Here is a 19148-nt window from a genome sequence, read left to right as displayed (position 1 = left end):
ACACTTCTGAACCCAACTTCAAAAAGGCTCTATCAAATGCCTCCTCAAGACGCTAAAAAGCTCCAAGTTACAAATAAACACGTCCCGGAGTGCGGCCCTGCGGCCGCGCGCCCCTCCCCCCCGCACCCCCGCCCAGGACGCGCGCCCCAACAGCCGCCCCCCGCACGCCAGCCGGGGTCGCAGCGCCGGGGCCTGGGCCGCGCCGGGGGAGGGGCGCGGACTTCCATCGCAGCCCCAGGTTTCGCCAGAAAACGTGCACCGAAGCCCTCTCCCCTGCTAAAAATAGGCTATAAAGGAGTCGGCCTCATGATGGCTCCTTGATTCAATTTGCTGCAAATTCTTTCCTGAAAGCCTCCCCCACAGACACATACACACACACCACACACAAAAAGGGGGTGTAAATGCACGAAGGGTGGAAGAGGGGGAGCAGGCCGACGTGCACATTTTCGGGGACAACAACATAATAAGGGTGAGGATCCCCCGGGACCAGGAAAGGGTAGGGGGTGGGCAGGCACGTGAGCATTTCAAAGAAGCCTGGGAGAGCAAAAAGGGGGGATGGGGCACCCTAAATGCCGTCCCTCCCTCCCCTCCCCCACCAAACCCCCAGCTCCCCGAAGGGCCAAGTTGAAAAATGCATGTTCCACTTGCGCCCATCCCCCCCCCCACCACCGCGGCCTGGCGCCCCCTAGACCACCGCGGCCCGCGCCCCCCGCCCCGGCCCGCGGCCGCCCCCACCCCGGGGTCCGGCCCCCGGCGCTTACCTGGAAACGGTGGCCTCCGACGCCGCTCCCCCCTCCCGGGAATGGAGGCACAAGGAAATTCCCCTCCTCGCCGCCGCCGCCACCTCCAACCACCCCCAAAATAACCCCTCCGGGGGGTGAGAGGCAATTATAACCCCGGCGAGCGGAGGGCGCGGGGGATGGGCGCCGGGCGGGCGGGGGCGGGGAGCGCGGCGCGGGTCCCCAGGTGGCGAGCGGAGGTGCTCCCGCCGCGGGGGGAGGGGCGGGGGCGCACGCGGCCGGCGGCGGGGGGAGGCGGCGCGCGGGGGAAGGGCGCGAGCGGGGAGAGGAATTGAGGCAGAAGGTAAAAGCTGTTACTAAGGGAAAGAGCCAAACGGTTCGGAGCAGCCAACGGCTCAGACACTCAACACTGGGGAGAGAGGAATGGGGACCAGCCAGGCACAAATGAGCTCGCGAGGCCCGCGGCGGCGGCGGCGGCGGCCGCGCAGCAAAACAAACCCGAGCGGCCTGCGCCGGGCGGGCGCGCGGGGGAGGGGCCGGCGGGGGAGGGGCGCGGCGGACGCGGGGAGGAGGCGGCGGCGGCGCGGCGGGGGGGGCCTTCGCTGGCCCCGCTCCTCTGCCTCCCGCCCGCCGCGGCGGCGCTGGGGGCTGGGCGGGTGCGGCGCAGGCGTTTAAAAAGAAAGCAAGACCCGCGGGCGCTCCCAGGCGCCGCCGGGCCCCCGGCCGCCCCGCCCCCACCGCCGCGCGCCGCCGGGTGCGGGGCGCCTCCGGGCCGGGTGGGGGCGGGGAGGCGCCGGTTAACTTTCCCGGGGAGGCCGGCCGGGCTCTAGCGTGGTCGGGGGCGGCCTGGCCCCGCGCGCACCCGGGCAGCGCGGCGCGGCCGGCGGGCCACACGCACGCGGTGAGCATGTGCGGAGAGCGCGGCGCAGGCATCATATGGACATTTGTTTGGGAAAAGAGCTGCTCGCACCTTTGTGTGCATAAATACATATGTTTCTCAGAAGCCTACCTGGAAAGGTGCTTTATTTGTAATAAGCGATTTTCAAAATATGATCCAGAGCACCGGATCTGTGGAGAAAACACGCGCACACAAGAAAAGGGTTTTGATACTAAACACAAAGCTGTAATTAAAGTGTTTATGCCCAAATGTACTGTGAATTAAACATATGGTGGTATTTATCGTCTGGTGGGTCTGTTTGAAAGGTTTTGTCGATCAGTTCTCGTTTTACAAAAATAAAATAATGAACTAAATGTTTGCTAAACATACATACCTCTACGGCAGCATCGACAGTAGAAGTTTATTCACTTTGTCTACTTTTTTTTGTAGCTCATCAAGGCGGTTTATAGATTATAACTTAGATTAGTGATCATGTAACAATATTGATGAGGGCAGCGGGTTGTTTTTAGAAAGGGTGGCACTTCACAGGTTTGAAACAAATGTGTTCGGTGTAAGGTCCTCAAAAAGCAGAGCTTGGGGTTTTCTAGGACCTTTGTATAAGCCTAAGGTATTAAAAAAGCACCTTACTCCTTTAACTTTAAGATTTGGCCTGAAAGAAACCTTTTTTGTTGATATTTTCAGTTACTGCTGTCTTCAGAGTAAAATAACAATTTGCAGCCTTTTTAAAAGGTTAAGGGGTTCTGTTTTCCTACTTTTGTACTTAAATATTTGGAAATTGGGGTAGTCACTATTGTAAAGCAATGGTAGTTTCCTCTCAGTATCAGAGACCTAAATTCTCACACCAAAAAAAAGTTCATTAAAACTAACTTTTACACATCTGGACTCTGGGTGGCCTAATAAGCTCAGTGATGAGACAGGTGCCCTTTTTTGGCCAAAGTCAAAGGCTCTTGCCCCTGTTGAGTTCGAGGAGCTGCTGGAGGCCTTTCCAGACCTTTGTGTGTTCTCTGGGGGAGGTGGGGAAGGAGTTAGGAAAACCATCAGAAGAGAGGGAGTGAGATTGGAAACTCCCTCCCAACCACCAGAAAGTGTTCAAAGCCTCTCTGTGGTTTGTCCTTAGAGCTATTTTCATATATGAAAGAGGGAATGTTAGATTAAACAATGTCATCCGATGGGAATTTAGATAACTGCAGGTTTCCAAAACACTGTATTGAGTGTACAGGGAAACAGCACAAAGAGAGCTGGTTTTGCATCAGAAAGATTCTGAAGCTCAGACTGACTGCAGAACTAGCACCTTTTGCAAAGGCGCTTTTCAGAAGCAGTGAAAATATAATATTTTACTTTTTTTGTCAATATTTGTAGTGAAATACATATAAATGTCACTAAGCATAATCTTCTGTTCAATTAGTAAGCTATCTCAGTACAACTAGGGTTCATTATCTGAGCCACCCAGTGAAACACATCTATCGGCCTAGCTTGAAGTTTCACATTATGCCACCGTGCGTGGGTCCTGTTCAGGCAGTAGCTACTGGAAAATCAAACCACCCATCTAGTGAATGAGGACTCCTCACACTGTTTCTTGACAGGGTCATCTCCAAACCGGGGATCCCAGACTTACCTTCCCTTGAAATGACCTCATTCCCTCCCTTCACAAGGGAGGGCCCACCCTGCCTCAGGTCCCTAAGGTCCAGGGCTTCCAGCCTGAAATTCTTAGACCCTACACCAAGCTGCTATCTTTCCTAACAGAAATTCCTAAAGTGTTATTATCACATTGGTAATAATAATCATTTGTTTATATCCTTGAAGTTTATAAAGTATTTCTGTGCATAAATGACTTCCTTTGAATATCATGAAAATAGTCACCAAAGGTGGGGACCTGTGCCATAAACTTGTTCCAGTAAAGTGAATTTCCTCCCCTGTGCTTACTGAAGACAGACTTGAAGTGACCTTTGGACAAATAAAAGCACCCAGTGTGGAAAAGCCTTGGTTCTCCCTGTGAAGGGGTTTTAAGGGAGGCTTAGGGGCTTCCCCGGTGGCTCAGTGATAAAGGAGTCTGCCTGCAATGCAGGAGACACTGGTTCAATCCCTGGGTCCAGAAGATCCCCTGGAGGAGGAAATGGCAACCCACTCTAGTATTCTTGCCCGGAGAATCCCATAGACAGAGGAGCCTGGCGGGCTACAGTCCATGAGTAGACCCAATTTAGCAACTAAACAACAACAATCCCTTTGACTTCTATATTCCAGAACCTATCTGATATGATAAACATTGTGGCTTCAACATGAAATACTCAGATAAATGAGGCACCATACAAAGGTCACATGTATTGTTACTGCCACCCACTAATCATTCCAACACATGTAGTATACCAGATCAGAGGCCTCACCAAAATGCAATAGTTAGGCAAGAAAGCCTTGACAACAAAGAAGTAACTATTGTTACCAATTTCCAATACTTTGTCCTAATCTAAAAGCTGTCCTTATGCTTTGAATATAAATGTTAATATGTTTCTAAAAAAGAGAAATTATTGTTACTAAGAAATTTTAAAGCAAAGTGAGTGAAGTCCTTCAGGCCTGTCTGACTCTTCGTGACCCCATGGACTGCAGCCTACCAGGCTCCTCTAGCAAAGAGGCACATTATTAAGTTCTCTTGAACTTTCTAGCTAACTTTCAACAAAGAGAAACCTGGGGCCAGTAACTGTTACCAGAAGTTACATGTTTGTTATAAAATGACTAAACAAATCTTGACTTGTTTTATTTCAGTAATATTACACCCGCGGGTGTGGAATGGCAAGATAGCCTACACCTTTGCAACTTATATCACTCAGGAAATAGAACGTTTTAAAATTAAGGTGGTTTAATCCCAGAACTATAGGATCTCATTACTGTATTTTTAAAGCCACCGTGATGTTTTAAGTTGTTTACGTGAGCTGATCTATGTAATTAAAATATTCAAAACAAACTTAATAACATGAAAAAGACATCTGATACCAAAAATATGATCCTGGCACTGTAACTCTTTCTCGTATTTTTACTCACCCGGGAACTCAGTGGCTTTGTGTCTGCAGCATTTACCCTCAAGCGTCTCTCTGGCACCCTGTGATATATTTCTGTTTCATTCTGACTAGTTTGTGTAATTCTTTGTGGCTCTTCCAGTGTTCAGGGTTTGCCATCCACAGCAATGCACATCTCAGACACGCATCTCAGGATCTCAGCATACAAGCTCCTTTTCTCCATCTGTGCTTAGCAGACGACGTGTGACCTTTCCTCATCAGTGTGAACCTTGTCAGTTTTCCATGACTCTGTGACCCGATTTCATTACAACAATGAACTTTACTTGGGAGTCTTCATTTAAATTACAAAAGCGACACACAACCATCTTACAAGTATTTATGCCTCTCAGATAATGGAAATAGCAGGTCGTATCCTGCCTTTGTGATTAGTCAGAATAGAAAACCAGCCACACACAGAGCATACTGCTGTACCCATCACTTACTTATACTGACCAGCCATGTGCTTCCTTGGGCAGTGATCAAGGCCTCACGTTATGCTGATGGTTTTGCTATTCATTCAACAAACTTTTATTGAATGTTTAGTGTACCATGCATTGTTCAAGAAGTTGTTTACAGTAAACCAAACACAGCCCCTATACCCGCAAGGACTTTATGATCCAGTCCAGTCAGGAGGGGGTTGGGAGGACAGATTTCAAAAAATACGTGCGCTTCCCAGGTGGCGCTAGTGGTGAAGAACCTCCCTGCCAATGCAGGAGACATAAGAGACGCAGGTTCGACCCCTAGGTCAGGAAGATCCCTGAAGAAGGAATGGCAACCCACTCCAGTATTCTTGCCTGGAGAATCCCATGGACAGAGGAGCCTGACAGGTTACAGTCCATGAGGTCACAAAGAATCAGACACCACTGAAGTAACAGCATGGCACACATATTAGGCTATAGTTTGACTTCCATAACAAAGGCAATATAAAAAATGGTTTAAACAAGATAAAAATTTATTCTCTAACGTGGCCATTCCAATGTAAGCATTATAGAACTGGTAATGTAAAAAGGACCCAGTTTGTTCTACTAGCTCAACACATATCTTCTTACTGGTTGCCTAACAGCCTTTCTGGCTCCTGCCATCACATTCATATGCCAGTCACTGGGCTCTTTCAAGACTTGTCCTGGCAGTTGTGCTTATTACTTCCACTCAGACTCACTTGGCCAGGACTTGGGCATATGACCATACCTAAGTGCTAGTAAGTCAGGTAAATGACAGGTACCAACCTTAAATAAAAGAAGATGGGAAGATGGTTGGGAGCATATATTAGTTTAGATAGGGCTTTTAGAGGAGGCTGCTCAGTTAAGGTGACCTGTGAGCAGGAAACAAAATTGGGGGGTGAGTGGGCAAAAGCAGAAGAAGGAGGAGGGGATATCAAATACAGGAGGGTGAGAAGGTAAAAGTCTCTCAGTCATGCAAATCTTTGTGACCCCATGGACTGTAGCCTGCCAGGCTCATCTGTACATGCAATTCTCCAGGCCAGAATACTGGAGTGTGTAGCTGTTCCCTTCTCCAGGGGATCTTCCCAACCCCGGGAATAAACTCAGGTCTCCTGCACTGCAAGCAGATTCTTTACCTTCTGAGCCACCAGGGAAGCCAATACAAAAGAACAGAGGCAAAAGCTGTATTTAGGGGTAAAAATGATGCCAGTGAGCCAAGCAGTGGCCAAAGAGGGAGTCAGGAACCAGATGTGAAGTTCTTTTTCTTTTCATGAGATGGAAAGCTATCAGAAGGTTTTGAGTGGAGAAATGACTTGATCCAACTTCTCTTTTATTATGGGTAGTGTCGAGTGCAGTTGTGCAACAGTGGGAAGGGGACAACTGGTTAGGGACTAATGTAGAAATCCCAATGAGAGGGTGGCACGTGGGGGATGGTGGCAAGACCTGGTTAAAAGATGCTAAACTCTGTGTACATTTTATTTATTTTTAATTGGAGGATAATTGCTTTACAATGGTATGTTGGTTTCTCCTGTACAACAACGTGAATCAATTATAAGTATATATATACATATATCCCTCCCTTTTGAGCCTTCCTCCCACCTCTCTAGGTTGTCTCTCTGTGTACATTTTATTTAATTTTTTAAATAATTTTGTTTATATTTAATTTATTTTATTTTTTGGCTGTGCTGGGTCTTCACTGCTGCATGGGCTTTCTCTAGTTGTGGCAAGCAGGGGCTACTCTTCATTGTAGCAGGCTTCTCATTGCGGTGGCTTCTCTTGTGGCAGAGTACAGACTCTAGGGCTCACAGGCTTCAGCAGTTGCAGCACATGGGCTCAGTAATTGCAGCCCCCAGGCTCTAAAACACAGGCTCAGTAGTTATGGTACACAGACTTAGTTGCTCTTGACCATGTGGGATCTTCCCAAGTCAGGGATCTAACTCACATGTCCTATATTTACAGGTGGATTGTTTACCACTGAGCCACCAGGGAAGCCCTCTGTGTACATTTTAAACAAGCATCAGAAAATATACTTGTGGCATGAGAGAGAAACACAAGAGTCAAAGATGATTCTGAGATTATAGACCAAATAAGTAGAAGAATGGAATGGCCATTTATCAAGATGGAAGAGACTGGGAGAGGAGAAAGTTTATGAGGGAAAAATCAAGAGTTTTGCATTAGAGTTTGATGTGCTGATCAGACATCCCCTTGAAGACATCAAATAGGCAGCCAGAGACCCAACTCCAGTGTTCAGAGGAGGGATCAGAGCTGAAAAACATCATGTTGGGACTCATCAGTTAAGTAAGGATATTTGAAATCATAGATCTGGATACAACTGGCTAGAGAGTAAGTGTAGGCAATAAAGAGCTCTCTATTATCTTATACAGTCTCTGGCCCCAAATATCTCCCCTGCTGTTGATGGGCTCAGAAGCCTAAACGTATTTTATCACTGGTGGATGTAAGGTGACACTCTATCTGGACAAGGACATTGTTGAAAAGAAACCACAGATCATATTAATGGCTACCAGTTATTGAAGCTTGTTGCTTGTTACCAAGCACTTTTATCTTTGCTGTCCTTAATTTTCTCAAAAAACCTGGAGAGGTAAATAATATTGTTATCTCAGTTTGACTCATGAGGAAACTAAAGTAACAAGACCAAATAGCTTATGGAAGTTCATGTGCCAAATGGCAAAACAAGAATTTACACTTGAGGCTGTCTGACAGCCCTGTCTGCTCTTCCGCAGAGTGAAACCAAGCAGGTCACGGCAAGAAAGTGCAAGTCCTTCCATGAATGGAGAAGAGAGAAATGTAAAGTGGAAAAAAGGAGAAACTGCTTGAGGGAGGAACCACATCGTAATCTCAGTTATGTGACCCACAGTTTCTAGATTAGAGTCTCCAAAAATTATTTACTGAGTGCAGTGGTTATAATCAATCAACTGCATTCACTCGTTTGCACTCTGAGCTGTTAATATTAGTCCATCTACACAAGGAAGGAAGGATTACATAAGGAAGACCTTTGTGCCACTTACTCCCTGCCTCTCACCACCGCTTCCCCTGCCCCCACATGGCAATTTAGCTGTAGACTGTTCTTAAAGACAGATTTTGCGGGCAAAGAAGGCAATATACAGTAATTCAGTTTCCTTTATTACAAATTTGAAAACCTAGCTTTCCTTTAAGCTTTCAATTTCAAGTTCCATATCTAAGTCTCTCTTTTAAGTGAATGTTTACAATTTAGTTAATTAAATTCCTTTGAATTATTAAACTGCATTTATACATTTAATATATTCAATCTTTTTAAAATACTTTATTACTCAACAAACAAAAGAATCACAAGTCATGCTCATAAATATGATAAATTAATTTTAAAATAGGATGAATCTTATTCTTTTGAATATTACAAAAATACAGATTTAATAAACTCATATCTTTTCATTAGAAATCACAAATCTAAAACAATGACAGAGCTTATGGAGATAGTTTAAATTGGCATCTCGAAGATAACCTGTTAAGCATTCTAAAATGTCAAATTATCTTAAACATAAATGTTTATAAGACCAAACACAAATATGCACAAATTATTTCTAAGCATAGAATAAAAAATTTACTTTCGTAGACTTGAAACGTTTAAGTAAGTAATGAGATACTTCTTTGTTTAACTTGATGCTTTACTGGGACTAAAACAAACATGCTTTAAATAAAAAAATTCTACTGGTCCAGGTGAGTTAGGATGAGTGGCTAATCGTCCTAAGAGGTTCTGGCTGGATATGTAGACATTAGGGTAGCATTTCTCATAGCTGATAAAACATACTGAATCCTCCTTAATGCCAGTCAATGTGAATAACAAATTATCGCCTGCAAATGGCTAGTGGTCTTGCCGCCGTTCCTGTTCACAGATTCTGCCTGCATCTATTTCTTCCAAGTTATTTGTATTTGTGCCCCTACTGCTAGATTGGGGCTAGTGGTAAAGAACCCGACTGCCAACGCAGAAGACTTAAGAGACACAAGTTCAATCCTGGGTCAGGAAGATCCCCTGGAAGAGGAAATGGCAACCCACTCCTATATTCTTGCCTGGGAAATCCCAAGGACGGAAGAGCCTGGCAGGCTACAGTCCATGGGATCACAAAGAGTTGGACACGACTGAGCAACTGAACACAAAGCACAAAGCACTGCTAGACTGCTGACAAACCTAGCTGAATTCAACCAATTTATGAACTATTTCATTCTGAATTTTATTGTTTTTCATCTCTGATGAGACTACAATTCTTAAAGAAGTTAACTGTGCACTCTCTCATGTCTGTGACTGGCTCTGCAGTTCTGAACACACACACACATACACACACACACACATCTTCAATATAGCTAATGGAAAGAGAGCAGCCTTCACTTTATAAGAATATGCCAAATGCCCTCATTTAAAGATTTCTCAAACTGTGTTCCATTCATTGTGGACACATCGCATGTGGTATAGTGAATAAAAGGGTCAACATTTTAAAAGTTTGGGAAATCTCACATGTTAAAATATCTTCTAGATGTTTGCCATGTTCATTAGCATATTAAAGACTGAGAAATTTTGCAGTGTGAAAATCTTATAAACCCACTGAACCCCGTTTTTAAAGACATATCTTTCAAAGTCTTGCCAGGCTAGCATTCTGTGAAACATATCTGGTAAATTGTGTTCAACTTGGTAAAATACCTTTAATTCTTGATCTTTTATTTGTTTACTTTTTGGAGATTCTAGCTTAGATATACAACTAAATGGACTTCCTAATACTTTCTTAGGGCTTCCCAGGTGGCTCAGTGGTAAAGAATCCACCTGCAAATGCAGTTGATGCAGGAGACATGGGTTTGATCCCTGGGTCAGGAAGATCCCCTGGAGGAGGAAATGGCAACCCCCTCCAGTATTCTTGGTTGTAGAATCCCAAGGACAGAGGAGCTTGGGCTACAGTCTGTGGGGTCACAAAGATTTGGACATGACTGAGCACACGCAATACTTCTTTTCCCCTAAACTTATCCCACCCTGCCATAGATAAAATTCAACAGTTGCAGCTCTTCCCCACAGGGGAAACTGCTCTCCCAGGGGAAAAAGGCAAGAGAAACTGTGTGTCCTGTGGCAAGTCCCCTCCAAAGAGAGAGGGGAAGTCCCTGAGTACCTTGTGCTCACTCATTTCCTTCCCGCAGGCTTGAAAGTCACTGTCCTTTGCAAAGACTCAAAGAATGCCTCCTGAGGCACAGATGCCCCCATCCTTCAGCTTTTGATGTTGTGATCTTCCTTGAGCAACACAAAGGGAAGACTGTGAATGCCAGAACCAGGTTATTGTTGAGTCAAATAAAATGCACTTGATTTTAGACACATTTAGTGATAGGAATAACCACCACAGGGCTAGGTGAAGGGTCAGAGGAACTGAGTTCTAGATTGCAGCTCCACTTAAGTTGTGTGTAATCTTAGACAAAGCATCAACCAGCTCAGCTTCCTCATTAATAAAAAGGGAGGACATGAACAGCATTGTTCCAGAGTCAGGATTCAAAACATTTCTCAGCCAGTTCTGGCCACACAACATCATCCTGCCAACTGGCAGCCTCACAGCCTATCTCCATCACTCAGTCAACATCTATCGGTGCTACCACGTGCCAGCTACTTCACAGGGCTGACGCATGCATCTAATTAAATAATGTTTGTGAAAGCGGATCACAGCCTCCTTTCAAAAGCAAAGTATTTTTAGTCATTATTATTCTGTGTAATAAAAGGTATAAAGAATAAGAGAGATGGGAAGCTTCTTAGACACATCTCACATGTTTCTTCATCTTGCCTATCCCCCTAGGGGCAGCAATATTAACTTTGAGAACAGAAGTCACTTCAAGCAATAGCCAGAGGAAGTGGAGACCTGGGCCAAGACCAGCCTGAGACACAGCTTAACCTCAAAACATCAAACAGTAGTGAGAGCGAGCATGTTATTGAGTACTTACCATGTGTTAGGTTTCTTGTTCAAAACCATTTTATGCAGATTAACATTTAATCCTGGCCATACCTGGATGAATGTGTGTGTGTGTGTGTGTGTGTGTGTGCATGATCAGCCCTGTTCTACCGTTTGTGACCCCATAGACTATAGCTCACCAGGCTCCTCTGTCTATGAAATTTCCCAGGCAAGAATACTGAAGTGGGTTGCCATTTCCTCCTCCAGGGCACCCTCCTGATCCAGGGATCGAACCTGCATCTCTTGTGTCTCCTCCATTGAAAGGAAGCTTCTCTATCACTGCTCACCCTGGGAAGCCCAGCTGGATGAATGAGGAGCTATTATTATCCCCTGTCCAAAGATGAGGAAACCGAATCACTGGCTGATTCAGGGACTTGCCTGAGGTTCCCTAGCTAGTAAATGTCAGCACTGGATTTTCTTTTAGGCAGATGAGTTCATGTCCTTAACCACGACTCCACACAGGGGTTGGGGTGGGAGAGAACTGCAGCTGCCAGAGAGCATTCTGGGTCACAAGCCACACCTGGAGGTCCTGGGAGGCCTGAGAGAGGAAGTCTCAGGAGCAGACATCTCCACAGCTCTTACAGGGAAGGCACAAGACCCTCAGTCTCCAGAAGCTCCTGGCTGGCAGGAGCCCTTGCCCACAGGCATTGAGAACTGGGGCACCCACAGCCTGAGGAGGGGCAGCTCCAGGGCATAGCACGAGGTGGAGTCGGGGAAGGGGGCAGGAAGAAAGGAGGGGAGGAAAGGACTGCAGTCCTCCATCCAGCTGGGGAAAGGCAGCCAGGTCAATGGGTTTGCCTTTGGGTGGGAGGATTAGCTCTACTGATTAAATACACCTGGAGCTGAGGGCTGGGGTGGGACTTCCTCCTCCTGAGGCGTCAGAGATGAGTTACAGAGGAGTGAGGGCAGAGAAAGGGCCCTGGCAGGCTGGGAAGCTGGGGACCAAACTTACTGTAAAGGGCAAGATAGTAACTACCTAGCCCTTAGGCTTTGTGGGTCATGTTCTTTGTCTCTCCCCCTTCTCCCCCCGCACCCTCCCCGCCACCTTTTAAAAAGGTATACACAGTTCCTAGCCCAGGCTGTGACTGAATTTGATCTGCAGGTTACAGTTTTGCCAACCTTTACTCTGGGCTGCCCTCATGACTCAGACGGTAGAGAATCCATCCGCAAAGGAGGAGACCTGGGTTCCACCCTTGGCTGGAGAACATCCCCTGGAGAAGGGCATGGCCACCCAGTCCAGTATCCTTACCTGGAGAATTCCATGGACAAAAGAGCCTGGCGGGCTATAGTCCATGGGGTCACAAAGAGTCGAACACAACAGGGTGACCAACACGTTCACTTTCTTCTTTCAACTCTCACTCTAAATAAATCATCAGTAAACCTCATGTTTTACCTGAGTCTGACCCTGCCCTCCTCTCCAAAATCGGCCATTGACCTTGAACTAGGAATCTCCAAAGAATTGGAGGGACCCTGCTTGGACCTTATTCAAGGAGTTGGATGAGGAAAAGGGCGTAGGATTCTAACTCTGGTGATGCTTCGTGAAATCTGAGTGAGGTGTGTTCCTCTGAGGTGCCTGAAGACTAACTCTTTTTGGCCACCCGAAGGTTTGCTCTGGAGATGTTTATGCCATGCACAGCTGCACACGTGAGCAACTCTGCAAGAGTTAGGTCCCATGCCACATTCCATTTGAGAAGTGATGCCTGAGACGATATTGCAGAGCAATGATACTTGGTATTATTCTATTTCAGGGAAAGTGAAGGAGCCACCTTTCCCTCTTTACCCCAGAATGGAATGTCCCGATGTTTTTGAGAAGAACCTGACCTTAGCAGGAAGAGACTGTACCTTTAAGTAAACTTGGCTCTCGGTCACAATGTCTCCTTTGAAGAGCCCAGCTATGCAATAAGGAAGTTCAGGTGTAAAAACAAGCTGCTTTACATATTTTGCTCTTAGAGGCGCAGCTCATTGTCCTACCATCTGCCCCAAACTGTCTCATATCTAGACACAGAACAGTCTTCTCTTCCCACCTTGAAGTTTAGCTAAAGCTATTCTTAACTAACACAGAGGCCGAGGTGTTTTCTGGCTGTGCTGGCTCTTCACTGCTGTGTGCGGGCCTTACCAAGTTTCGGTGAATGGGGACTGCTCTCTGCTTGTGGGGCACAAGCTTAGTTGTGGCCCCGCAGCTGTGGGCAGCAAATGTAGGGTCCCTCCTCAGACTCCCCCACTGCCCATCCTTCACCCTAGTCAGCATACATTCTACCAATAAGGGTAGCAGGGTGAGAACTTTGAGAAGTATTTTAAAAAGAGAATTATAAAACACATCCAAAATATAGAAAAAGGATTCCTTTTTCTTTAATCTTTTAAAAATATGAGATCAGGATGATAGTAATAAGTAAGATTCATGCCCACACCCTTACAATTTCTTAAGACTAATCAGTATGTGGTAAAAATTGTTTTCTAAAGCATATGCTCTTAGATATATCTCTTTATATAGACATATACATATAGCTAAATCCCTAATTAATAGAGGAAATATTTGAGGTAATAAAATGTTATAGAAATTACAGTATTGTCTTACATCATGTTTATGTTTGGTAAATATGTTAAATACTCCAGCTTGATTTAATGTAAAACTGGTACATAATAACACACAAGCAAAAGTGTATAAAAGGCCCATTATAACCAAAGTATTTAATAAATGGTATTTCGTTATTTTTCTCAGATATGTGCCAACAAAATTGTAAAGTGCCAAGAAAAGCAGGAATGGTATTTAAGGTTCTGGCCAGCTTTGGACTTGAATTTAAGTTTTCGACCTGAAGCTTTCTGAAAATGTGTGCTTTAAAGATGATGCTGGTATCTAGAACAGATACTCCAATCAACACACATACACCCCCTACACACACACACACATACACACACACACACACACACACGAGGGAGGCAAGAAAAGAAGTATTTCGGGAGAGAGCAGGGATTCTTATATGTGAAGATTATTTCCGTGAACCACGATCCTGTGATTCAGCATTCATAAAATAAATCGTTTACAATTTGAGCAAACTAATGTCAGGTTCCTGCAGTGCTAAAGAAAATGGCTTGTGGGAGTTAATAAGAAATAGGGGCTGGAACAAGTGTGTGGAGCCTTTGTTCTGTTCCAGTGGGTTGACTGTCCTTAGAAGGCTTACAAACCACTATTTATGACTCACCTCTCCACCCACACTTCTTCTCCAAGCTCTTAATACCACTTAGGTCTTCTAGTGTTATCCTAGGATTTTAATTCCACAGTTCAGTTCAGTTCAGTCGCTCAGTCGAGTCCGACTCTTTGCGACCCCATGAACCGCAACACACCAGGCCTCCCTGTCCGTCACCAACTCCCGGAGTCCACCCAACCCAACGTCCATCGAGTCAGTGATGCCATCCAACCGTTTCATCCTCTGTCCTCCCCTTCTCCTCCTGCCCCCAATTCCTCCCAGCATCAGGATCTTTTCAAATGAGTCAGCTCTTCGCATCAGGTGGCCAGAGTACTGGAGTTTCAGCTTCCACATCAGTCCTTCCAAAGAACACCCAGGACTGATCTCCTTTAGAATGGACTGGTTGGATCTCCTTGCAGTCCAAGGGACTCTCAAGAGTCTTCTCCAACACCACAGTTCAAAAGCATCAATTCTTCGGCGCTCAGCTTTCTTCACAGTCCAACTCTCACATCCATACGTGACCACTGGAAAAACCATAGCCTTGACTAGATGGACCTTTGTTAGCAAAGTAATGTCTCTGCTTTTGAATAAGCTATCTAGGTTGGTCATAACTTTCCTTCCAAGGAGTAAGCGTCTTTTAATTTCATGGCTACAATATTTCATGGCTGCAATCACCATCCGAAGTGATTTTGCAGCCCAGAAAAATAAAGTCAGCCACTGTTTCCACTGTTTCCCCATCTATTTGCCCTGAAGTGATGGGACCAGATGCCATGATCTTAGTTTTCTGAATGTTGAGCTTTAAGCCAACTTTTTCACTCTCCTTTTTCACTTTCATCAAGAGTCTCTTTAGTTCTTCTTCACTTTCTGCCATAAGGGTGGTGTCATCTGCATATCTGAGATTATTGATATTTCTCCCATCAGTCTTGATTCCAGCTTGTGCTTCTTCCAGCCCAGCATTTCTCATGATGTACTTTGCATATAAGTTAAATAAGCAAGGTGACAACGTACAGCCTTGATGTACTCCTTTTCCTATTTGGAACCAGTCTGTTGTTCCATGTCCAGTTCTAACTGTTGCTTTCTGACCTGCATACAGGTTTCTCAAGGCTGGTCAGGTGGTCTGGTATTCCCATCTGTTTCAGAATTTTCCACAGTTTATTGTGATCCACACAGTCAAAGGCTTTGGCATAGTCAATAAAACAGAAATAGATGTTTTTCTGGAATTCTCTTGCTTTTTCAATGATCCAGCGGATGTTGGCAATTTGATCTCTGGTTTCTCTGCCTTTTCGAAAACCAGCTTGAACATCTGGAAATTCACGGTTCACATATTGCTGAAGCCTGGCTTGGAGAATTTTGAGCATTACTTTACTAGCATGTGAGATGAGTGCAATTGTCTGGTAGTTTGAGCATTTTTTGGCATTGCCTTTCTTAGGGACTGGAATGAAAATTGACCTTTTCCAGTCCTGTGGCCTCTGCTGAGTTTTCCAAATTTGCTGGCATATTGAGTGCAGCACTTTCACAGCATCATCTTTCAGGATTTGAAATAGCTCAACTGGAATTCCATCACCTCCACTAGCTTTGTTCGTAGTGATGCTTCCTAAGGCCCACTTGACTTCACATTCCAGGATGTCTGGCTCTAGGCAAGTGATCACACCATTGTGATTATCTGGGCCATGAATATCTTTTTTGTACAGTTCTTCTGTGTATCCTTGCCACCTCTTCTTAATATCTTCTGCTTCTATTAGGTCCCTACCATTTCTGTCCTTTATTGAGTTCATCTTTGCATGAAATGTTCCCTTGGAATCTCTAATTTTTTTGAAGAGATCTCTAGTCTTTCCCATTCTATTGTTTTCCTCTATTTCTTTGCATTGATTGCTGAAGAAAGCTTTCTTATCTCTCCTTGCTATTCTTTGAAACTCTGCATTCAAATGGGTATATCTTTCCTTTTCTCCTTTGCTTTTTGCTTCCCTTTTTTCACAGCTATTTGTAAGGCCTCCTCAGACAGCCATTTTGCTTTTTTACATTTCTTTTTTTGGGGGATGGTCTTGATTCCTGTCTTCTGTATAATGTCACGAACTTCCATCCACAGTTCATCAGGTACTCTGTGTATCAGATCTCGTCCCTTAAATCTATTTCTCATTTCCACTGTATAGTCATAAGGGATTTGATTTAGGTCATACCTGAATGGTCTAATGGTTTTCTCCACCTTCTTCAATTTCAGTCTGAATTTGGCAATAAAGAATTCATGATCCTAGGATTTTAATTCCACGCCTTCCTACTATTCTCCAGTCAAATACCTTCTCTATTTGTGGGGACCCTGAGAAGGACTGACTAAGGCATGGTAGTCGAGGGTGCCTTTCACCCACACTGACCTAGGTTCTTCTAAGTGGCTGATGACTTGGTTGTCACTGAGGGGGCCTTATGTGCCCTCAGGCTCTCCTGGTCTCAGAACAAGCTTCTAGCTAGGTTCTGGCCTTGTTCTCTTTTCCTTCAGTTCAGAGCACAAAAGAACCGAAACTTGGCTTGGTTGCTCCAGGTCCAAATACTTTCTCAGATCTAACCAGTGACACCTACTTCATCCAGCTGCATTTCATCTCAGACCCCTGGGCAGGGAGGCCAGGCCACCAACCTGCCTTGCTTCACACTAGATCCTCTGCTCACAGCACTCCTCAGCCCTTCCACCAGCCCAGAACATGGGCGCAGGATGGATGCGAGCCCTCCCTGATCTGTATCGCTACCATTAGTCTAAAACTTAAAGTTCTCAACTTCTTCTTGACAACTCGTTTTCCTGGAGGCTCAGCTCTGTTTCATCCCTTCTAGTGCCTACTATCTCAACAGGTCTACTTTCTCTGACCTACGTTTCCTCGCTTCAATCCTTATTCTGCCTCTGACTCTGCCTTTCCACTTCCCTGCCTAGGTTTTCACCGAATTTACAGTTCCTCTGGGCATCTGTTTTGATTTTCAGCCCTGATTTTGATTTTGATCCCCTGCCTGAGTCTGCTTTTACCTGAGAGGTTGCTAGGGTCTGATTAATCCTTTCTTTATTCACCTGCTGTCACTCCAGGTCTGCACCTCCACAAACCTTTCATTCGCACATGTGTACACGCACAGGTGCCCACATGCACAGACACACACATACACACTGCAAAGCAAGCATTCATTCATCTCATTTGTAGCATGGCTAGGGTATGTGTATTCCTTTTCCATTAACAGGCTCTAACACTGATGATCAGGGAATATTAATGGGGAATAGAAATGGCCATTTTATCATCATAGACAGCTCCGGGGAGGTATGTAAGCAGCTGGGTAGCCTGTGACAGACTTGCCTTCCACCATCGTAGAGCTCTCCCCAACTCCACAGTTTCCTGACTTCTAGGCATCCCAAATTCTTAACACTAGACAGCTCTACTAACAGGTGTGAGCAATGCCACTCCCTCCAAGCTGGAAACAGAATAATCTCTGCCCTTTTTCTTCCTATACAACTACCTTCCCCAGCAGCAACCACTCTCTAGGATAGTTCTAGTCCTTCAAGTGACCAGTTCCAATGTCTTAGAGGGAGTTTAGTGTTTACTGGGCAACATTCTTAAATGCCACATTCTTGGAAAGAATCTCCAGCAGACACTAAGCCTTATTAGACACTGAAATGAGTTATGGAAGAAGGTTTAGCTTCTCACTCCCTGGAGGTTTTTCAAAGCAGGACGGATTCTTATCTGTCTAGGATGATTATGTGGGATACTGCTAGGAGGCCAGGGGATAGATCGGCTCATCACCAACAAATAACACTTATTAAATTCCTGGACATTCATGCTACTGTACTTCAGTCCATACATATTAAAAGATAATTTAAAAGACACAGCCCTGGGGCTTCTTTGGTAGCTCAGTGGTAAAGAATCCACCTGGTAATGCAGGAGACATGGGTTCAATCCCTGATCCCAGAAGATCCCACATGACTTGGAGTAACTAAGCCTGTGTGCCACAACTACTGAACCTGTGCTCTGGATCCCGGGAGCTGCAGCTACTGAAGCCTACACTCCATAGAGCCTTTGCTCCACAGTAAGAGAAGCTATCACCACGAGGCACCTACACACCGCATCTGGAGAGTAGCCCCCACTCTCCACAACCAGAGAAAAGCCCACACAGTAACGAAGACACAGTACAGCCAATAAATAAATAAGTAGTTTTTTAAAAAGATGCAGCCCCAACTCTCAAAGTTTTTAACAAATGAAATAAAAGTGTGCATGGCATACCAATAATATAATGAATGCCACCAGTGCTTTACATTCTCAAAGCATGCAGATGTCTCGTTTTCTTTCTCTTCTCATACTCCTCAGTTTTGGGTTGGGACTAGGCAGAGCAATATTTGCAGTGAGCAAAGTTTTCTAGCTCATATTTTCCAATAGCTGTGAATGATGTAAAATGTGAGCAGATATCAGAAGAATTAAGTGGGGCAGAAAGCACCAAGTGGCCTCCATTCAGTCATGCAGAAAGCATGAGGCTGTTGGATTTGGTCTTGAAGGGTTATCAATTTCTAACACCCTGGGATTCTAGGTCAAGGATCACTTTGGGTCAAAGGGGAAAAAAAGAACTGTAAGGAGGTGGGAAGAGACCAAATTAATGAGTATTTTTCCCATTAGAGTCAAAATAGTACTGGCCAGGGGTGTATGGTTTTCAGCAGACAGATAAAATGATATTCTTTGAGACCCAACCCAGTCATATAGACATCTTCTTAAGAAGTGCATGCTTTGCCCATGAACAGGTCCACCCCCCTTCCTCTAGCAAAGCACCAATGATGTGGCCCTCGGTTCATGCTGTCCAGAATGCACAGAACACAGGAGGGACTGTTTTTACAGTCATACCTACACCCTCATGAGA

General features: G+C 45.2%; 1 protein-coding gene across 1 annotated transcript in view; it reads right to left on the bottom strand.

The window, feature by feature from the left end:
• TBL1XR1 (TBL1X/Y related 1) overlaps positions 1 to 825 on the bottom strand; it is a 181073-nt gene extending 180248 nt beyond the window's left edge. Inside the window, exon 1 of the mRNA XM_070372992.1 lies at positions 762 to 825. The gene's annotated coding sequence lies outside the window, so the exon portion shown is untranslated. The remainder of the gene's footprint in view (positions 1 to 761) is intronic.
• Positions 826 to 19148: the final 18323 nt, after the last annotated feature.

This window comes from Bos mutus, chromosome 1 (genome assembly GCF_027580195.1).
Source record: "Bos mutus isolate GX-2022 chromosome 1, NWIPB_WYAK_1.1, whole genome shotgun sequence".
In the NCBI taxonomy this organism is placed as follows: Eukaryota; Metazoa; Chordata; class Mammalia; order Artiodactyla; family Bovidae; genus Bos; species Bos mutus.
Note: the sequence above shows the minus strand (reverse complement) of the source record. Positions and strands in the feature narration are given on the sequence as shown.